The following is a 22,177-nucleotide window of genomic DNA, read 5'->3' on the forward strand; positions in this document are numbered from 1 at the left end:
CCTCATCTGGAGTACTGTGTCCAGTTTTGGGCCCCACACTACAAGAAGGATGTGGATAAATTGGAGAGAGTCCAGCGAAGGGCAACAAAAATGATTAGGGGTCTGGAACACATGAGTTATGAGGAGAGGCTGAGGGAGCTGGGATTGTTTAGCCTGCAGAAGAGAAGAATGAGGGGGGATTTGATAGCTGCTTTCAACTACCTGAAAGGGGGTTCCAAAGAGGATGGCTCTAGACTGTTCTCAATGGTATCAGATGACAGAACGAGGAGTAATGGTCTCAAGCTGCAGTGGGGGAGGTTTAGATTGGATATTAGGAAAAACTTTTTCACTAAGAGGGTGGTGAAACACTGGAATGCGTTACCTAGGGAGGTGGTAGAATCTCCTTCCTTAGAGGTTTTTAAGGTCAGGCTTGACAAAGCCCTGGCTGGGATGATTTAACTGGGAATTGGTCCTGCTTCGAGCAGGGGGTTGGACTAGATGACCTTCAGGGGTCCCTTCCAACCCTTATATTCTATGATTCTATGATTCTATGATACTTTATTTTAAACTCCAGGGGGTACCGAAGTATACTGGAGGGAGACGCTTTAGAAATGGAGATATTTATCCTTGTAAATACAAGCTGTGATTTATACTGTGGTAGTGCCTAGGAACCCCCATCATGGATCAGGGCCCCTTGTTCTAGGTGCTGCACAAACACAGAACAAGAAGAGGTTTCTTGTCCCAAGAAACTGACAGTCCCAGTATAAATACGTTAGAGAGTCCAAGGCCAGAAGGAACTAATGTGATCATAGTGTCTGACATCCAGTATAACAGAGTCTAGGACTTCCCTGAATTGATAACAGAATCTCCGTATAATAAAAAAGTAAAGACCTGTATCTATGCCATGCCAAGAGTCCTCAACCATTCTGCTAACAGAGGTATCTCAACCAACCACCACACTGACATGACACCGAATCTGCATGCACCAGTTTCAGCGGTTCTAAGGAGTCAGTGCCATGAAGGGGACTGCTCAGAGTGGGGATTACTTAGTCCAGCTGCCACAGTTCTTCAAAGGTTGATTCACCACCTGTACAACCCAACACAAAGTTGCCAGCGCAACCCACCCATAACCCACCATTCACAAATCAATACCACCAGCACACACAATAACAACACACACTCACGGCCTCTTACTGCAACGCTTACGCCTCAATGGCTCCTCCAGATCCTTCTCCCGCCCCCTCCCTAACTGCCAGCCTGTGCCCTCATACAGACAGCACCCCGCTGCTCCCGAACCTTCCCCTGCCCCCTCCCTAACTGCCAGCCTGTGCCCCCATAAAGACAACACCCCCCTCCTCCCAAACCTTCCCCTGCCCCCTCCCTAACTGCCAGCCTGTTCCCCCATACAGACAGCACCCCCCTCCTCCCAAACCTTCCCCTGCCCCCTCCCTAACTGCCAGCCTGTGCCCCCATAAAGACAACACCCCCCTCCTCCCAAACCTTCCCCCGCCACCTCCCTAACTGTCAGCCTGTTCCCCCATACAGACAGCGCCCCGCTCCTCCCGAACCTTCCCCCGCCACCTCCCTAACTGCCAGCCTGTGCCCCAATACAGACAGCGCCCCGCTCCTCCCGAACCTTCCCCCGCCACCTCCCTAACTGCCAGCCTGTGCCCCCATACAGACAGCGCCACCCTGTTCCAGAACCTTCCGCCAGTACCTCCCGAACTGCCATCGTGTGCCCCCACACAGACAGCGCCCCGCTCCTCCCAAACCTTCCCCCGCCACCTCCCTAACTGCCAGCCTGTGCCCCATACAGACAGCACCCCGCTCCTCCCGAACCTTCCCCCGCCACCTCCCTAACTGCCAGCCTGTGCCCCATACAGACAGCGCCCCGCTCCACCCAAACCTTTCCCCGACCCCTCCCTAACTGCCAGGCTGTGCCCCCATACAGACAGCGCCCCGCTCCTCCTGAACCTTCCCCCACCCCCTCCCTAACTGCCAGCCTGTACCCTCATACAGACAGCACCCCGCTCTACCCAAACCTTTCCCCGCCCCCTCCCTAACTGCCAGCCTGTGCCCCCATACAGACAGCACCCCCCTCCTCCCAAACCCTCCCCTGCCCCCTCCCTAACTGCCAGCCTGTGCCCCCATAAAGACAACACCCCCCTCCTCCCAAACCTTCCCCCGCCACCTCCCTAACTGCCAGCCTGTGCCCCCATATAGACAGCGCCCCGCTCCTCCTAAACCTTCCCCCGGTACCTCCCTAACTGCCAGGCTGTGCCCCCATACAGACAGCGCCCCAAACCTTCCCCGCCCCTCCCAACTGCCAGCCTGTGCCCTCATACAGACAGCGCCCCGCTCCTCCCGAACCTTCCCCCGCCACCTCCCTAACTGCCAGCTTGTGCCCCCATACAGACAGCGCCACCCTGTTCCAGAACCTTCCGCCAGTACCTCCCGAACTGCCATCGTGTTCCCCCATACAGACAGCGCCCCGCTCCTCCCAAACCTTCCCCCGCCCCCTCCCTAACTGCCAGCCTGTTCCCCCATACAGACAGCGCCCCGCTCCTCCCAAACCTTCCCCCGCCCCCTCCCTAACTGCCAGCCTGTGCCCCATACAGACAGCGCCCCACTGTTCCAGAACCTTCCGCCAGTACCTCCCGAACTGCCATCGTGCGCCCCCATACAACAGCGCCCCGAACCTTCCCCCGCTCCCCCCAACTGCCAGCCTGTGCCCCCATACAGACAGCGCCCCGCTGCTCCTGAACCTTCCCCCACCACCTCCCTAACTGCCAGCCTGTGCCCCCATACAGACAGCGCCCCGCTCCTCCCGAACCTTCCCCCGCCACCTCCCTAACTGCCAGCCTGTGCCCCCATACAGACAGCGCCACCCTGTTCCAGAACCTTCCGCCAGTACCTCCCGAACTGCCATCGTGTGCCCCCATACAGACAGCGCCCCGCTCCTCCGAAACCTTCCCCCGCCACCTCCCTAACTGCCAGCCTGTGCCCCATACAGACAGCACCCCACTCCTCCCGAACCTTCCCCCGCCACCTCCCTAACTGCCAGCCTGTGCCCCATACAGACAGCACCCCGCTCCACCCAAACCTTTCCACGACCCCTCCCTAACTGCCAGGCTGTGCCCCCATACAGACAGCGCCCCACTGTTCCAGAACCTTCCGCCAGTACCTCGCGAACTGCCATCGTGTGCCCCCATACAGACAGCGCCCCGAACCTACCCCCGCTCCCCCCAACTGCCAGCCTGTGCCCCCATATAGACAGCACCCCACTGTTCCAGAACCTTCCCCCTACCCTCTAACTGCCAGCGTGTGCCCCCAGACAGACAGCACCCCGAACCTTCCCCCGCCCCCCGCAACTGCCAGCCTGTGCCCTCATACAGACAGCACCCCGCTCCTCCTGAACCTTCCCCCGCCCCCTCCCTAACTGCCAGCCTGTGCCCCATACAGACAGCGCCCCGCTCCTCCCGACCCTTCCCCCGCCACCTCCCTAACTGCCAGCCTGTGCCCCCATACAGACAGCGCCCCGCTTCTCCCAAACCTTCCCCCGCCACCTCCCTAACTGCCAGCCTGTGCCCCCATACAGACAGCACCCCACTGTTCCAGAACCTTCCGCCAGTACCTCCCGAACTGCCATCGTGTGCCCCCAGACAGACAGCACCCCGAACCTTCCCCCGCCCCCCGCAACTGCCAGCCTGTGCCCTCATACAGACAGCACCCCGCTCCTCCTGAACCTTCCCCCGCCCCCTCCCTAACTGCCAGCCTGTGCCCCATACAGACAGCGCCCTGCTCCTCCCGACCCTTCCCCCGCCACCTCCCTAACTGCCAGCCTGTGCCCCATACAGACAGCGCCCCGCTCCTCCCAAACCTTCCCCCGCCCCCTCCCTAACTGCCAGCCTGTGCCCCATACAGACAGCGCCCCCCTCCTCCCGAACCTTCCCCCGCCACCTCCCTAACTGCCAGCCTGTGCCCCCATACAGACAGCGCCCCGCTCCTCCCAAACCTTCCCCCGCCACCTCCCTAACTGCCAGCCTGTGCCCCCATACAGACAGCACCCCACTGTTCCAGAACCTTCCGCCAGTACCTCCCGAACTGCCATCGTGTGCCCCCATACAGACAGCGCCCCGAACCTTCCCCCGCTCCCCCCAACTGCCAGCCTGTGCCCTCATACAGACAGCGTCCCGCTCCACCCAAACCTTTCCCCGACCCCTCCCTAACTGCCAGCCTGTGCCCCCATACAGACAGCACCCCGCTCCTCCCAAACCTTCCCCCACCACCTCCCTAACTGTCAGCCTGTGCCCCCATACAGACAGCGCCCCACTGTTCCAGAACCTTCCCCCTACCCTCTAACTGCCAGCGTGTGCCCCCATACAGACAGCACCCCGAACCTTCCCCCGCCCCCCCCAACTGCCAGCCTGTGCCCTCATACAGACAGCACCCCGCTCCTCCTGCACCTTCCCCCGCCCCCTCCCTAACTGGCAGCCTGTGCCCCCATACAGACAGTGCCCCGCTCCTCCCGAACCTTCCCCCGCCCCCCCCAACTGCCAGCCTGTGCCCCCATACAGACAGCACCCCGCTCCTCCTGCACCTTCCCCCGCCCCCTCCCTAACTGGCAGCCTGTGCCCCCATACAGACAGTGCCCCGCTCCTCCCGAACCTTCCCCCACCACCTCCCTAACTGCCAGCCTGTGCCCCCATACAGACAGCACCCCGCTCCTCCTGCACCTTCCCCCGCCCCCTCCCTAACTGGCAGCCTGTGCCCCCATACAGACAGTGCCCCGCTCCTCCCATACCTTTTCCTGCCCCCTCCCTAACTGCCAGCCTGTGCCCCCATACAGACAGCACCCCGCTCCTCCTGCACCTTCCCCCGCCCCCTCCCTAACTGCCAGCCTGTGCCCCCATACAGACAGCACCCCCCTCCTCCCGAACCTTCCCCCGCCATTCCCCTGCCAGCCTGTGCCCTCATACAGACTGGTGGCCACTGGGGGTCGGGGGGCAGAGTACCCGGGCTGCGGTGAACGGGGAAGGTGGTTCTCCCGAAGGGGTCGATCCTGCCTCTCTTACCCAGCTACAGCATCCACAGGGCGGGGCTCACAAGCGGGTTCTCCCGGGGCCAGCGGCGGCTGCCCTTTTTCACCTGGCTCATTTGTGCGGGTTCCTGCGGGTTCTTGTCATGATGCTGTCGAGCTGGTCAGTGCAGGGACAGGCTCGGCGTCCCGGGCTAGCTGAGCTTGGTTTGAGGAAGGGGATGGAGCTACTTCTGGGCCCGAGAGTACTCCTCCTCCATCTCCCCTTCCCCCCCCTTCCTCACTCCTTCACCGAGCTGACCAGCTCAGGGCCACCTGGAACCTCCCGCAGGGACAGGTGGTCGGGGAAACACCTTCGGGGTTTCTCCACCATGGATGCAGTGTGCGGTTGCTGGGCCTGTCCCGCGGGGCCTCGGTCCCGCGGCGTCAGACTTACACCCGGCACGTCAGGTTCCTTGGCGGCCTGCGTGTTTGGCTCTCGAGGGTAGCACACGGCGTGTTCGCCTGTGTTCGAGTGCAGAGCCCACGTGCTGACATCCCGGTCCCTGCGGTGTTGATCCTCACTACAGTGCCAATTAGGGCCTTAGAGGGGTGATTCATGGCCATGGTGGAGCCGTCGGTCCACCCGCCGGAGTATCATGACCAGCAGTTGTAACGTGACGGGCCTCAACTGTGCTGCCAGCGGAGGGCGCGCCCCCAGATTTCGCTGGAGCCAGTTAGGGGAACTCCCTCCTTCGCTCTACTCTCGGACCTGGTCCGCCCTGGGCTACGGACCTGAGCGAAAACTGCTGCTCCCCACCGCCAGGGAGGTGGGGTCCCGACAGCTCTTTTCCTCGGGGGGGGGTTGACCTGGTGGCCGGTTTGCAATGAGAAACTTTCCAGACCTTTTCCCTGGGGTTGACCTGGTGGCGGGTTTGCAATGAGAAACTTTCCAGACCTTTTCCCTGGGGTTGACCTGGTGGCCGGTTTGCAATGAGAAACTTTCCAGACTTTTTCCTTTGGGGCTTTTCCCTGGGGTTGACCTGGTGGCCGGTTTGCAATGAGAAACTTTCCAGACCTTTTCCCTGGGGTTGACCTGGTGGCCGGTTTGCAATGAGAAACTTTCCAGACTTTTTCCTTTGGGGCTTTTCCCTGGGGTTGACCTGGTGGCCGGTTTGCAATGAGAAACTTTCCAGACCTTTTCCCTGGGGTTGACCTGGTGGCCGGTTTGCAATGAGAAACTTTCCAGACTTTTTCCTTTGGGGCTTTTCCCTGGGGTTGACCTGGTGGCCGGTTTGCAATGAGAAACTTTCCAGACATTTTCCCTGGGGTTGACCTGGTGGCCGGTTTGCAATGAGAAACTTTCCAGACTTTTTCCTTTGGGGCTTTTCCCTGGGGTTGACCTGGTGGCCGGTTTGCAATGAGAAACTTTCCAGACATTTTCCCTGGGGTTGACCTGGTGGCCGGTTTGCAATGAGAAACTTTCCAGACTTTTTCCTTTGGGGCTTTTCCCTGGGGTTGACCTGGTGGCCGGTCGGAGCCGGGCTGGATCCTGGGGGCCGGTTTGCACTCGAGAGAAAATGGCTGCCGCTTTTCACTGGGGGACCCAGGGGTGCGGGACTGGGGGTGCAGCACCCGCAGGTGTCACTGGGGGAAGGTGGCCGGGGCTGCTACCCGCAGGTGTCACTGGGGGAAGGTGGCCGGGGCTGCTGTCAGAAGCACACAACATGCCTTGCAGCAGAGACCCCCCCTAGCGGGGGAGGGGGAACTTTTCGTTTGCGGGGGGGCGGTTCAGGCTTTTGGCCCCGGCTGCCAGTCGAGCGAGGAGATCGGGCCAATGGGAGCGTGGGGGGGCGTGTCCGGAGCGCGGGTCCCGCCCCACACCTGCCTCGGCCGCGCCCCTTTTCCCTCATCTAACCCGATCCCCTCCTGTCCTCACTTGCCCCTTCCCCGTCCCCTAGCTCCCCTCCCACGCCTTGCTTCCCGCCTCAGCTCCCCCCTGCTCTGCCCCGACTCCTCTCGTCTGCTCCCCCTCCCGCTCCTTCTCCCCTTCCTTGCCTGCTCCGCTCAATTCTTCCCTTCCTCTCCCCCGCCCCTCCTTCCTTCCCACCCTTGTTCGTTCCTCACCCCCTCTTCCCTTCCCTTCCCTGGGCATCTGTGGGGAGGGGAGTTTCCCCTGTGACACCAAGAGAAACTCTCTCTCCAAGGCAGGGTCGGTCTGTCTGCTGCGGGTTCCCTGGCTGGTTGCTGGGGAGGTTTTTCAGCGGGTAGAGGCAGCTGGAGAGTGGAAAAGCAAAGCAAAGTTCATGCTGCAGCCTCCGGTAAGAATGCAGAAGTGTGACCGCCAGCCCTGCTCTTCAGCTGGCTAATCTCCCCTGTCTCTAGTGGGTCTCTTGTCTCTGTAGGTTACCTGCTCCTTGTGGGTTCTGCAGGCAGCCGCTGGGCTGGAACTCATTGATTCAGCCGGAGCTGTGCTGAGCCTGGCTTGGCTGGGAGCCTCTGTCCCCACAATGAATATAGCCCTGCCAGGGAAATGTCTGTTGAGCGGCTGGGACAATAACTAGTGTGCCAGGGAAGGAGCAATGCAGCTGGGGCACGTGGTGAGCTCTCCCCCTATATATTACTGGGTATTAAGGTCTGATGGTGTGTTTCTTGGTAGCCTGGCTGTAGAAGTGCTGGGGCGAGGGTGTGATGAGAGAGGGGTAAATGGAAATGAGTAGGAATTCTGGATCATTTAGGTACCTGAGATACAGGGAACGCTGGTTTTGAAGCCAGTGGGATTGGTAGTAGACATGGCCCACAGCAGAGTCTGTGTAGAAAGGGGTTCTATGGCATTTCGACAATTCTATCAGCACTCAAATGCTGCTACCTTACTGGTGAGTCCGGGGCATGAACCCTTAGTTCCTGCAGAATCTAAGCTTTTATTCTTTTTTTAAAATAGCCCAACTTTTCCAGGACGCTGAGCTCCAGTGGAATTGGTGGGTGCTCAGTGCCTTTGAAAATGGTGCCCTATGTTTCTAGCTCTTCTTTTTAGGAAGAGAAAATTTCCCAGCATGACCTGATGTGGGGCTATCTGTGTGAATCTGGACAACTCCGGGGCACCTGGTGCTGCTCAGGGCTCTGCTAAGGGGCAGCAGAGAAGTGGGGAAGACCCTAGTGATTTTCACTGCAGCCTTTGGGAACTTAAGGTGTGGCTGTGAAAATGTCAAGAACATGTCAATATCATGCTTAGCACAGCTCTCAGCTGCTGCAGAGGCTGGTATTGGAGCTGTGTGGGAGGCAGCAGCTGCCCAAAATATGGAGCCTGGGGGAAGGGTAGAGTAGCAGACACCCTACCATGCAGCAGCCTCAGGAAGGGCAAGACAGCAATTCTCCCTTCTGGAGCTGGGTGTGTGTGTGAGAGACAGACAGAGGAACAGGGGGAGAAATGATACTTCCTCATGTATCGGATGCCTACAGGCCAGATGCTGGAAATGAAAAACAGAGCCCTTGAAAGTACTCCGCTAGCCTTTGTTATGCAGGAGGTCAGACTAGATCATAGGGGTCCCTTCTGGCCCTAAAATCAATGAGTCTAGATGCATATTCAGCTAATTACTATACAAAATAATAAAGCTGGGCCAATATTAACAGTAAAAGTCACCCACTTCACGCAGACCAATAACTGTCCACTCTTGTCTACTCAGAAAACTTCACACCTCACCCCACGGAGTAGGTCAGAATTGATATCCCCATTTAACAGAGTGGGAAAGCGAAGCACAAAGTGATGACATGACTTGCTTGAGGATACCTAACACGCCAGTGACAGGACTCCTATCAGTGGGATCACTGATGTGGAGTTCATACAAGAATCAAGGGGCTGGGGGAAAAAAAACAACAAAACCTCTCATGAGGAAAGACTGAAGAGCCTGGTCTTGTTTACCTGAGAAAGATGATGAAAGAGAGGAGATAAAAGTCTGTATGGTCCAGTGGAGGTAGATTGGGAGCGTCTGTTCTCTGACTCATAACACAAGAACAAAGGGACATTCATTGAAGTGAAAAGGCTGGAAATTCAAAACTGATCAAAGGAAACACATTTTCACATGGTGAATAATTACCCTGTGGAACCCACTGCTACTGGATGTTGTTGAGGCTGAAAATGTAGCAACAAAAAGGGACTGGACATTTATATGGATACGAAGGGATTAGGAGGGAAATCTTTGTGGGGGAGGGGGAAATTGGCATAATCTGCCTGCTGTGGGGTTTTTTGAACCTTTCTCTGAAGCAGCTGGTTCTAGCCACTGTCAGAGACAGGATACTGGATTATATCGACCAGAAGTCTGATCCAGTCTGGCACATCCTATGTGATGGGCAGGGCGTAAGAAGTTGGACAGAGCCATACCTAGAGCTGAAGAATCTTGGCTCCCTGCCCCGTGTCCGCTCCTGCTGCCACACAAGGCTGTGGGGTCTGTGTCTTCAGCTATGCAGCATCCCCATGGCTAGAGCCCTGCAAGTCTGCAGATCCCCGCGTACCATGTTTGCGGATCAGATGTAGATCCAGATTTGGTATCTGCGCAGGGCTCTACCGGTGTCCCTAGCTTTGGGTGCATTCAACGTAACGCTGTATGTGGAATGAGGAGTTGGCACCTTCTTGTGACTATTTTCTCAAACTTAGATTGACGTGAAGAGGAGACTGATGCAGCTGACTAATTCCTGATGCCATCAGTTTACTCTCTAGGGAAAATTTCCTTCTTGCCAACGTGTCAAATAAAGGGCCTAGATACAGGGGTTCTCAGAACAAATTTTTTGGTGGCCTCAGGGTGCGGCCACCAACTCTTGCTGGTGGCCGCTCTCACGCTTTTTCCTAAAATACTTCATTTAGCTTTAGGAAAAACAAATAAATATACACTGCAAAATCATTGTAATTTATGTATTGCTAGCTAATAAGTCTGCAGTGAAAAGTGATATTAACAAACAGAAGTATCACTATTCACAGCAGACTTACTCAGCCCTGTCAACAAGCCTGGGGAGAAATTAAGCCCTAGATGGAGTGGGGGTAAGGGGTCCGGGGAGGCGCCGGCGGGAGGCAGTGGAGGGCTGGAGCCCGTAGCCCTGTGGCCAGAGCCTGCTGCCCCGCCACCCCAGGGCTGAAGCCCAAAGCCTGAACCCCACCACCCTTAGGAAGGTGGGAAACTCACCAGCTGCCTGGTCCTCCAGCGTTGTGCCCCAGGTATCTCCACAGGGGGAGCAGGGCCCAACCAGTGCTGGTGGCCCCAGCAATCGACACCAAGGCCGGGCATCCAGGAGCAACAGGAAGGGGCTGCTATTTTGCCCCCGCCCCCCATAACAGTCCATGAGGCTGAGGCCGCAAGAAAAGCCCCTGGTGACCGCATTTGAGAACCGCTGGCCTTACACATTCGTTATGTAGAAACTGATGTTCATCTCATTGTGATGACAAAGAAAACCCACAGAGTATGAACTAGTGCTGCGTAGTGGTTCTGTGTCTGCAAGGCTGCTGCTTGTATCTCTCCCAAGGCGCGGCAGTGCGGAAGGAGCAAGACCCTGGGCAGTTACACTGCAGCTGTGAGCCCCAGGGAAAAGTCAAGAATCCTGTCAGTTGCACTTAGCGGCTGCTTGGGCTAAAGCTGTGATCAGCAGTAAGGAGCACTTCAGCTGTTTGCGCGGGGTGGAGGAGCTGAAAACAGAGGCAGAGGAGGGATAGGGTACAGGGTAGACTATCAAACCTCTTTTACCCCGTGTCTATTTCCTACCCCTCCCACATTCCAAAAGTACCAAGGAGTCTTTTTTTGGGGGGGGGGGGAGGGGGAGGGTCTTTTTCTCTTCCATCAACAAAACAGGAGCCCAGGGCTGAGGTTGCTACTTGCCAGAGGCCGATAGGAAAGGTGGAAGCAGTTGTGCACTGTCCTTTGAGAAAGCCCTGGTAGGAATCTCCGCACTGTCTCCTTTCCCAGGAGTAGGGGGGCACTGGGCTTCCAGGTCCCCTAGAGGTCCGTGGCAGTTCCTTCCATCATGTCTAATATTGGCCTTTGCTTTGCAGGTGTCTTGCAATTTTTTTCGGGCCATGGACTGACATGTCCGTAAACTCTGCAAGCTGTTTAAGCAGAGGTGATTGTCCCACAGGGAGGTGTGTTTGTGAAATGCCTTGAGGTAAGGGGGGATATAGAAAGGTAGAATATTGCTCTTATTGGCTAGCATGTTTCTAAACACACGTGATTGCCCAGGGATGTAATGCCAGTGATGTGGGGCAAGGTTGGGCCCTCGTAGTTCAGAACACAGAAACGCAGTGAAACACATTTGAATGGACAGAGTTTAGATCTTGTTGTTTATGAATAATAGTCATCTTATCTCCAGTCTGGGAAAAGCTGACACTGGATCTACTGTGAGGTTATCTAGAATGGGGAGGAGTCATTTAGTTTTTGTTCATCACCATACTTAGCTGCTCATTGTTGCGCTCAGCTAAACCTCTGCTCCCTGTATGAGATACAACAGTCTCGTTCCCCTGTAAATGTTAACACTGGAGGCAAGTCCCAGGTCTTAGACAGGATCACGAATGAGCCAGCTAGCTGGGCCGCTGGGCTAGGTGGTGGGGGTCACCTGGTCAGAGTGCTTGAAGCAGGTTAAGCTGAGTCTCTGAGGCAGAAAGGGAAACCTGGACTTCCAGGGTACATCTACATTGCACTAAAAAACGTGCAGAACCAAGACTCAGCCCAGGTCAGTGAGCTCAGGCTCTGGGGGTTAAAATAGCAGTGTAAATGTTCAGGCTCAGGCTGGGCCCAGGCTCTGAGACCCTCCCCCTGTGGGTCTCTTATTGCAGTGTAGACATGCCCCTGGTTTCCTAGCGTTAAGGATCAGATGAGGGCTGCAGAGGGTCATGATGTTTGGTTTCTTACTGAGGTTTTGAATGTGTCCATTTCAGCCTTTTGAGATGCCGGGGTACCATGGTGATGGGGGTTGGTGATGGGGGTGAAAGAGGTTGTAACAATAATATTAAAAAGGCAACACAATAAAATTCGAAAGATGGTGTGCAGGAGGTTTGGGGGAGGGAGGCCATGTCTGGGCAAACAGAGAATGAGTGAGATCTTATTTTAAAGGACACTTTGTAAAACTGCCTCCCCGTGTGAAACAGCGCCACTGAGCGGAACGGCGCAGGCCAGCTTGCCGTTCCAACAGAGCACATGGGACGGTGGGATTGCTTGATCAAGCCATCCTCAGGCAGCACGGTGTTCAACAGGTGCCAGATGCTCCGCGCAGCCTGGATGCTCCAAAGCAGAGGAGCGGGGAGGGGTGATCAGCACGTGGAGTATATGGCATCTGCACAATTAATTGGCGGCTCACCTTGCCCCTCACTCCCTGAGCAAAGCTGGAAACGGGCCAGTTTTACAGAATTAGACGAACACTATCAACGTCTTGAGGCCAACATAGGGAGTAAACTCCTAGTGTCCCTCCCCGGAGCACGGTCGCTGCATCAACACAACTCCTTGGTGCTAACGCTCCGGCAGTGGTCCCCAAATTGTGGGGTGCGTCTCCCTAGGGGGGGTGCAGAGGAATGTTCAGTGGGGTGTGGTGCGGCCTTGCCAGCACCCGTGGGGAGTGAGTGTCACCCAGCCCCGCTCCGCCCCCAGCTCTGCTCCGGCCCCGCCCCCAAATGCGGCTCCGCTCCGCGCTCCAGCCCCTGGCTGCAGCTCGGTTCCCAGCCCTGGTCCGGCCCCAGACCCACCCCAGCTACAGCTGCAGCCCCAGCCTCAGCCCCCCTACCGCTGTCTGCACACCCTTCCCCCCCAGAGGTATGGTCCCAGCCCCGAGGGGGGGGTGCAGATGGGTGAGGGGGGCACAACCGTGAAAAGTTTGGGGACCACTGCACTACGGCTAAGCAGGAGATGCCCGTTCCATTCTGAGTCACATTTTCACTTGCTCGCAATGTTCTCAAACAGAATTCCTTTGGGGCTTCACTTCCCCGGGCTTGGTTTGGCCCACTGGAGATTTTTGTGAAGGAAATTTGGCACAAACTTGGTTGGGCTTCTTTTTCTGGGTTTATTCCAGCAGGACGAATGTGCGTTTTGGAAGGAAACTGTGCCAGCATTTTTCATATGGAGAATACTTAAAGTTGGCTTTATTGTACATTTTCTTCACTGACCTGTCAGCGAAAGGTCTTCCTTTAAGACCTCCTTAGGTAAGGGCACCTCAGCCAAGGCTGGCCATATCAAGACTATCTCAGCGGAGGGCCCTGTTGTAGTTATTTAGATGGATTAAATGAGCCAAAGCTGTTAATATAACCCAGGCACTGTCCAACCTTAAACAGTGGTAAATAAGGTCTGAGGTTTGGTACACAGACTTCAGCCTGCTTCAGAGCAGGGCAAACACATTACTAAAAGTCCTTCTGCCCTTTTATTATACAGAAAAGAAAGAAAACCAGAGAAAGCATTTGAAATGGAAAGTACTGAGTCAGGCTTTGATTTTAACACCATCCCTTGCTCCATTTGCCTTTAGCTGGAGAGAGTTTTCAGAAGGAAAAAGCCCCTTGACTGACAGTCTCTTAGTACTTACCAAAGATGGTAATAACCATCCTTGAGTGGAAAGAGAAGGGAGTTGAGATGGATTGGAGCTGTTGTTAAAGTCAGATCCCGTTTCATCCCAGGTGGTGGCTGGGTTTCAGCTGGAGCCGGCAGAGGTGGTGATGTCATCTGGGTCCCTCTCTCTGGCCCAGTCTGACCCAGACATCCCTCCAGATCAGGAGGACAAAGGCCCAGGGTCCCAGGAGACAGTGGGGGTGGCAGCCATGATGGTGACACTCACTCCAGCAGCCTCCATCTGTTCTTCCCTAATCTCTCCCCAAAGTCTCTTTCTTGAAGGACTCACAAAGGGAATGGTGGGTGGAATAGCCTGGCCCCTCATTATTTTGTCCACGCGTGAAGCCTAATATCTGACACATCAATGCTGGTCTATTCATTTCCAGGTCCATATCTTCTCTTTTTACCCAGCATGGTTTCAACACCACTGTCCTTGAGTTATCATAATGTGGTCTCTTTTTAATCTGGGCTAATCCAGTCTCTCTAGCCAGTTCTTGTGCACCTGCTTATAACACAACACTACTGGCCCTACTGTCCATCAACACTTGCCTTTATAGGTTATGGTGACATCTCGTGAACTTTCATAGACTTTTTACAACTGAGCTCACCATTAGGGTCAATTTGTCAGTCCAATTATCACAACAGTCCCCATGGAAACATGCCTCAATCCAAGCCCTCCCTGTTAAGGCCACTGCCCTCAAGGACATGTTTCTTCAGGGCTCGTGTGCTCCAGACACCTCAGAGAAAAGTGATCTGCTAAAGAGGCTGAAGTGCGCCTACAGCATCTTTGATTTCGGACAATGAAATCTGGTAAACCAGTGGTTCCCAAACTTTTCAGGGTCATGGCCCCCCTTACCCCTCTCAATACCCTTTTCCTCCCCCCACCCCCTGAGACACAGACAGGGGTAAGAGGGCTGAGACTGGGGCTGGGAATGGAGCTGCGGCCAGAGGCTGAGGGCTGGACTGGGGCCAGGGCCAGGGCCTGGTGCAGAGCTACAGCCGGGCTGTGGTCCGGGGCTGAGGCTATGGGGCCGGGATTGGGACCAGGAGCCGCGGATGGGGCCACAGCAGAGCTGGGAGCGGAGCGGGGCTGGGTGGCGCTCCCTCCACACCCGCTGTGGGGGCTGTCCCAGACCCCGTCGTGCCCTACGAACGTTTCTCCATGCCCCCCCCAGGGGGGCGCACCCCACAGTTTGGGGACCTCTGTGCTAGATTCTGGAATAGTCCCCCATCGCTTGGGACGCTTAAGGCTGGACAAAGGCCTGGATCCTGGATTGTATGGAAGGATCCTGGCCCGGCCCTGGGGAATATGGTCCAGACAGGCTCCAGCAAGGCGCGCTCTGCTCTGCCACAGAGGAATATGCCAGGGGGTGAAGTTCTGTCATTCTCACCTGGCAGCAGCTGGCAAAGGGCTGGGGCGATGGAAACAAAGCCCCTTTCGGCTGTGGCCCAGAATCGATCCTGCCCATTAGCGAATTACAGACTCTGATTGAATTACCAGAGCTACCCTGGGATGCTCTCACCAACGAAGCTGATGGGTCTCTGGAAAGTGGATAGGTTTCATCCGTGGTCATAATTACTCCCAGCACCTGGGGGGTTCTGGACAGTCACATGAGCTGACAGGCCCTGAAGCACAGAGAGACAAATACAACGTGTCAGTAACAACCAGCCAGGAGAAAGATCACCTCGTTCCTGTGCCAAACGGCCATAAAGTCGCCTGGGAGAAGGTCGGGGTCCCAGGTGAGGGCTTTGGGCAGTGAAATATTTTAATGCCAAAACCAGCACATTTCAGAGGAGGGATTCTATGGTCATTGTTATTCCATCAATTCTTAGCATGATCGTCACACAAATCTTTCCCCACATGGTGTGTCAGAAACGTAAAGGCACCTCCCCCAGCTCCGAAAAGCCTGTCTACGTTAGACAAGACACAGGACAGCCATTCGGGAGGGGGATACCAAGGAGGGCTTTGAAGGACAGGAGAGCAGCGTTCGGGGCTGCAGGACAGCAGGCGAGATGCTGAGCACGGGAGAAGGAGAGGAACAAAAGTCGGGAGCAGGAAGGAGGGGATGGGAAATAGCAGTGGACACGTAGGTGTGGGGTAGAAAGCATGTGTGGGTGTGGATCCGACGCAGGCAAAGAGAGGGAGCCCTGCAGCCAAGCACTCATGGCCAACCCTACGCCAACGAACCAGAAAGGGCGGGGGAGTAAGAAAATCAGATCGACTAGCCCCCTTGTTTCCAGGGACGTCAGCATTCACCTGCTGCGATAAAGAAGCAACACAGGGCCCTGGCTGGTGCCGGGGACGGAGGAGGTTCTCAGCCCAGTTCCGAGCAGGCAAACAGCCACATCACGTGCTAGTGTGTTTCCAGCCAATGCCTCTTATCCACCAGCAGCGACATCCTCCTGCACACGCGGGTGCCCTTTTCTCATTTGACTCTTCTTCCAAATGCCGTTTCTCCTCCCTCCAGCTAACATGACCAAAGGCTACCCCGGGAAGAGGTGTCTGGAGAGCCAGTCACAGCTAATTTGTCTGCAGGCCTCCTTGGGCACCTCCGACTTCGGAGACGGCCGCCAGCTGCTTCCTTCTGTAGCTTGCCAGACAGATGTCCCGGAGGGGCAACCGGAGACGTGGGGTTTATAGTCGAGCAAAGGGCAAAGCGGCTGCATGTACCATCAGCGTCCCCTCGGTTACCATGGGACGCGTGGGCTTTCTCGCTGCGATGGCAGGACCTGGTGTGGAAAACAAGCGATAGGAGGGATAAAGCGGGCAGGGAAAGAGACGCTGGTCAGGGTCGGGAGGCTCAACCCAGTTTTCTTCCACCCAGCTGCGGGATCTGTAGGAGCGATGTCTCCGTTCCCGCTCCCCACCCTAACAGGGAACAATGCTTTTTCTTCAACAAGAAATGGCGAATCAGGGCCCTACAGGATGTGCTTGCGGCCCAACGCACACCCCCTCCCTGTGCTATATTGCCCCGCCCCAGAGTGCCCTCTTGTGGCTTTCTAGACTGGCTCCTGCCTGTCATGTACGGCTGGTACAGGGCAGGTTGCTGATCAGGCACTTGTACCAGATGTGGACTGGCTCCCGGGCTTCCTTCCCCGAGGGACACACCGGGGATGTGTTCTCTGTATGGTCATGTAATGTACTGCCAGGAGTGGCTGTTGTGCGCTGATAAGGCATGTTACACTGAGCAGCTGAACGTATAGTCCAGCTTAACCTTCTATTATACTGCCACTGGGACCTGGCCCTCTGGCTAGAGACGCCTAACATCCGACCCTTCCTGAGTGACAGTGTCCTCCTTCCAGTCTATCGCGATGTCCTGCACCAGTGTTCAAGCCAATGTAGGAAATCCCAGCCAGTTAGCTGCCCCGTTAGATCCTCCCTCCAGAATTTGGCTACCACCAGACCTGTTTCTCTGCTGCTGTGTTTAAGATCTCCTCCTCCTCTGCCATGCTCTTCGTCCTTTCCTCAGGACCTCTCATTCCTGGGACACCAACTGCTCCCCTTGAATCTGGTTGCTGTCCTTTCCTCCGGTCCCTAACTCACAGAGACTGCTTCCCTTGAGTTATGGGCCCATTCCAGGCATTGATCCTATCCCTTGCAGCCTCCTTTCTCAGTACTTCTGGATAGGGTCTGTGACGCTAGCAGACCAGCTCATGCCAAGGTCCCCATGTCTCAGCTGAACACTGACAAATACATGGCTGAAATCAGTCTGGCTCAGCTGTACGTTAGTATTGTTAAAACGGGGATTAGGGTTATAAGAAGGTGTTTAGTGCTGAGACTTTACTGAATACTTGTGAGTTGCTCTCTGCATTAGTCTGATATAACATCTGTATTTCACATTGTAAGGTACTATTTGAGCGGTTGTATTGTGAGCCTCTGTGACCGTGTAAATCATCAGACAGGAGAGAGACAGTAACTGGTGTGAAGTGCTGGTCTCCAGCAGAAGGTGTTACGTCCTGCCCAACAGGGAAGGGGCATTGACACCAGACAAACCACTGTGGGACATTAAAGTGGACAAAAGACATTGGCTGTTCTGCCCTCCCTCCATGAAGATGAGTTGTGCAAGTGGATTCCTTCCGTCAGCTGAGTTCTCAGCTCAGAGCACATGGGGGGAAGGGAATAAAAACCCTTAACAAGAAGGAACTGGATCTCTATGATGCCTGGACTCTGGAGTGGCAAGGTTTCTAGGCATAAGCAAGAGAACCCCAATGTGTAGCCTGAGTTAGTCCTAAAAGACATACAAAGCTTGCTTATCATAGAAGCTTTGTATTATCTTTTTAAATTTAAGATTGAACTCATTAGTGTATCTGTTTACTTGCTTTAACCTTGTAAATGACTCTTTCCTTTTTAATAAATCTGTATATAGGTTATCATAGGATTGGCTGCAAGCATTGTCGTGGGTATGAGATCTACAGTGCAACTGACCATTCCTTTGGGACCGGGAGTAACCTGGATGTTGCTGTGATTCTTGCTGTAACAGACCAGCTGTCACAAAGGCAGGCTCACCATGGGGACAAGAGAGATCAGCACACCCAAGGGGATGTCTGTGACCCCACCGTTAGCTGTCATCTTGCCTGAGGCAGTTACATTGGATAACTAGTTGGAATCTAAGTACTGAACTGACAACCAGCTGGGTTTGTGCTCTGCTTCCTAACAGTCTGCCCCAAGGTTGGTTCTCATGCTCTTGTGCCCCGGCAGGACAGCATGACAGGGTCTGCTCTGACCTCATCTCCTAGGTAAGGACCCAACACTTCCTCACTCCTGGGCCTTCTTACCTTGACTGCCTCCACTTCCATCCATTTCCTAAATCCCCTCTTCCACCTGACCACCCCCTCCCCAGATGGTACAGACCAGGTGGATCAAGCACTCCAGATGGTCCACAAGCATCAGTTCCAAGCCGGGATTCCCTAATGAGCCCCAGCCAAGTCTAATTCCCCCATCCCTTCCTGTAGATGGATGGAGGCCGCTGAAAGGGGCCAAGTCACCCCATGACACTACCCAACAACAACAGATTGGTGCACACAATCCCGCACACGCAAGCTAGCCTATAACAACAAACCGCTGTGTGCAGCCCACTGTCACTGAGCTAACCAGCAATCCCCTGGCATCTATTTAAACCCTGCAAGCATGTTAATACATGCAATAGCCACCCTTCCCCTTCCCCTTCCCCTTCCAAGTGTAAAATATACCCAAAGGCTGAGAATTGGGTGGTTATGAGAGCAGGAGACTTTGCTGTTATAGTAAAAGCTAAAATGTGTGTGTTTGGGTAAAGTAGGAGGTGCTCGTGTCAATAACAGCAAGCGCTGTGTGAACTAGAAACCTGAGAGACAAGCTGAACTGTCGCATGATTCACCAGCGCTGGGCTCTGCACGCCGCTTTGTTCGCGCGGGGTCACCCACCAGCGCTGAGATGTACGTTCTTTGTTATTGTAGGGTCACTCCAAGCACTGGGCTTTGCACACTGGTTTCTTATCGTAGGGTCACTCCTGCATGCTGGGTTCTGCACACTGCGCTGCTGTTGTTGTAGGGTTGCTTATGAGCCCTGTACTACAGAATTTAAAGATAGAAAAAAATCCTCACAACCCCCCAAACTACCTGGCTAATGCAACAGGCGTTTATAGTCACTGAGGCCAGTCCACAGGAGGAGACATGTCCTGCTGTCTGGAGTGACTCACAACCTCAGGCCAGGCTTCCAGAAAAAGACAGATCCCCCAAGCTGATGGTGAGTTCTATAGTTAGATTTCACCAAGCCAGTAACAAATGTGAACACCTGGATCCCTCTACCAGTCTTACTCTGGAGTCACAGACAGTCCTCTAAGACTCTCCAGTCTATCTTGCCACCCCGACAAACCGGACATTGTGATAAAAGGCAGTGGTGCAAGTAGAAATCATTTCTTGCTGGTACTGCACTCATGGGAGGGACACAATGGGGGGCACGTGACCTCCCTAGGTGACCCTCCCTGTGACTCCTCCCACCCTACCCCAACCAGGGGCCCCCACACTCTCCCCATCCCCTCCGACACCTCCCTTTGTATATACAAACATCAACATGCTTAACAACTCACTTTCCCCCCACATATGTAGTATTTCAGTCTGTTTATATGGAATATGGGAGCTGGGTGAGGAGCCATTTCAGTATATGTCTGACTTCTTAAAAGACAAATTTTAAGAAGAACTGTATCCTAAACTGCTTTATGGTATTGTACCTAAACATTGCATTTCAATGGGGGATTCAACTTCCTTTATAGGAACAGACTCCTGAAACGCTTACCAGACCACAAAAGTGGTCCATAGTCATGCAGATAGTCCCATTGTCTTCCATGGGATTGATCAAATGATGAAGGGTTTACAGTGTTAGGTTCCAAGTTTGTAAATTGTTCTGGATGAAACTGCCAATGCCTGGGCTCTCAGATCAGAAGGAGTGTCAGTCACGTAAAGGTGGGCAAATGTGTGATACGTCTTAGCTCCGTTGAGGGACATATTTTCAGCAAAGTTCTTGGCAGATTCCTGAGGCAGCCGGTTTAAGGCCCTCTGTGTCCGGCATTATCATCTTCACTTATAGTTCTCTCACCCACAAAGCTGGAAAAGGAGGCATTTGTTTTGCTGCTCCAGTTCCAGTTCACAAAATGCATGTTAGACTAGTTTGGCTGCAAAGAAGAATTCTGTGTACACTGAGGACAACACCTGATTCCCGTTGGGCTGCAGAACTGGGCTGACATCAGAATCCAAACATCTGCTGGTCAGTGCAGGCAGAGGCATTCCTCTGCTGATTTGGACTGGATGTGATGCAGTATGGGTGTCAAGGATAATTCAGACCAATGGGGAGAAACAGAATCAAAACCACTATTTAAACACCTTCTGTCCGCCCCACCCCTCCCCTCTTGAGGACTCCTGACCAACTTAACAGCACAATACATATGCTAGAAAACTTAAACAAAGCCTTTGTCTAAGTTTGATAGCATATGTATTGTGCTCATAAAGCCATTTAAAGAATGAATGCCCTCCCTAGCTGTGTTCTGCTCCTTCAAGGAGCAGAGTGCAGCCCCCCCAGCCTGCTCCGGAGCGGGGCCTAGCCCCAAGTCTTTCCGGTACCCCGTACCCGCTAAAAACTCTTGTGGTACTGCGTACTGGACGGTATCGCCCTACCAGAACTCCTGATAAAAGGTCACTTAAACAAAAATCCACACTGCGTCAGGTTGCTCCCAGACCCAAGAGACCAGTCACTTACCCCAGAGCAATCGGTACTCTAGATCTTACACCAAAGACAACGCTGACGGCCAATTCTATGGTAAACTAACTCAAGGTTTATTAGCTAAGAAAAGGAAATGAGGATTATTGAGGGGGTAAAACAGGTAAACTATATGCACAGGTGAGTCACAGTGTGTAATTCCAAATGGTGGCCGTGATAAAATAAACAGCCAGTTTCCAAAAAAGTCTTTTCAGGATACCCGGATTGGGTCTGGGGATCTCCACTTTGTATCTAGTGCACTTCCCTGTTAGAGTCCAGAGAGGCAGGATATTCTTATAGCTTCTTCTCACAGAAAAAAAGCGGACAGTGTCACTACCCACGTGGGCTTTCCCTTTGATGATGGTGAATGAGGAATGCACCTTGAGTCTCTGACCTCCGATCATCACACACAATGGCCACTGGCTTTGAAATTAGCTCTTTTCTGTTAAAGCTCTTCATTTGCATTCAACAAGGCTTCTTTCTTGTCTGATGGGTTATTTAGTTACAGGGTCTACACAGTGTAAATGTTTGCTCCTATGTTATAATGGGATACAGATAAGTGAAAACAATGCAGGTAACATCCCACTAGTGTTCATGGCGTTTAAATCCCAAATACACTCATACACATTTAACAATCCCTTTGAACTACACTAACACACAAGTGAATTGGCCTGGGGCTCTGGCCGGAGCTGGCACCCGGTCTGCCAGTGTCACAGGTGAGGCCAGCCCCTCGGAGACATGATCACAAGCACTATGCCAGTCTATTGCCCACGTATTGAGAGGATCAGGCTCTGAATGGGGACGCAGGAGCTCGGAGCTCAGGTTCTGACTCTGCCACAGACTCTCCGTCTCCGTCTTAGGCCAGTCATTTCAGCCCTTGTTACACTGGAGATGATAATCCGTCCTTTCTCCCATCTCCTCTTGGTTTAGACTGTAAGATGGCTGGGGCAGGGACTGTTTCATAGAATGTGTCTGACCCTGGCTAGGGCCTCCAAGAGCTTCTGGAACACAAGCAGTGGATAAAATATCTCCCAGTGCAGTCCCCAGAGCTGCTAGCAGACCCTCCTCCCCCTCAGCTGTCTGCCTTGTTCAACAGGATGCTGCCAAGTTGGGCCCTGAGCCTAGTGTGTTTTAAAGAGCCAAGGAATCAATAATCATTTGTGTGCCAGACTCTCAATTAACATCAGCTCTTGCTGCGAGCTCCTGAGGGAAGCTGAATATTTAAAACCTCCCCCTGGTTTTAATCACATTTCAGAGGCAGGCAGATACTGTTGGGCTTGTGCTGTTTATTGGAACAGACCAATGCAGATCACTCCTGAGTGGGACAATCGTGGGCTTACGGAGAAGCAATAATAACACTCTGCCCATCACCTTCCAACCAACAGCCTC

At 54.2% G+C, this 22,177-nt stretch overlaps 1 protein-coding gene and 1 long non-coding RNA gene across 2 annotated transcripts in view; one reads left to right on the plus strand and one right to left on the minus strand.

Annotated features, from left to right (window-relative positions):
- The window catches only part of ADISSP (adipose secreted signaling protein), a 163,619-nt gene extending 158,411 nt beyond the window's left edge, over positions 1–5,208 (minus strand). Inside the window, exon 1 of the mRNA XM_075128176.1 lies at positions 5,055–5,208. The gene's annotated coding sequence lies outside the window, so the exon portion shown is untranslated. The remainder of the gene's footprint in view (positions 1–5,054) is intronic.
- Positions 5,209–6,899: 1,691 nt separating this feature from the next.
- LOC142071965 (uncharacterized) lies at positions 6,900–20,993 on the plus strand. The gene is made up of 3 exons (XR_012668254.1): positions 6,900–7,317; positions 11,031–11,140; positions 17,928–20,993. It is a non-coding gene; the product is annotated as an uncharacterized LOC142071965 (long non-coding RNA).
- Positions 20,994–22,177: the final 1,184 nt, after the last annotated feature.

This window comes from Caretta caretta, chromosome 4, assembly GCF_965140235.1.
Source record: "Caretta caretta isolate rCarCar2 chromosome 4, rCarCar1.hap1, whole genome shotgun sequence".
In the NCBI taxonomy this organism is placed as follows: domain Eukaryota; kingdom Metazoa; phylum Chordata; order Testudines; family Cheloniidae; genus Caretta; species Caretta caretta.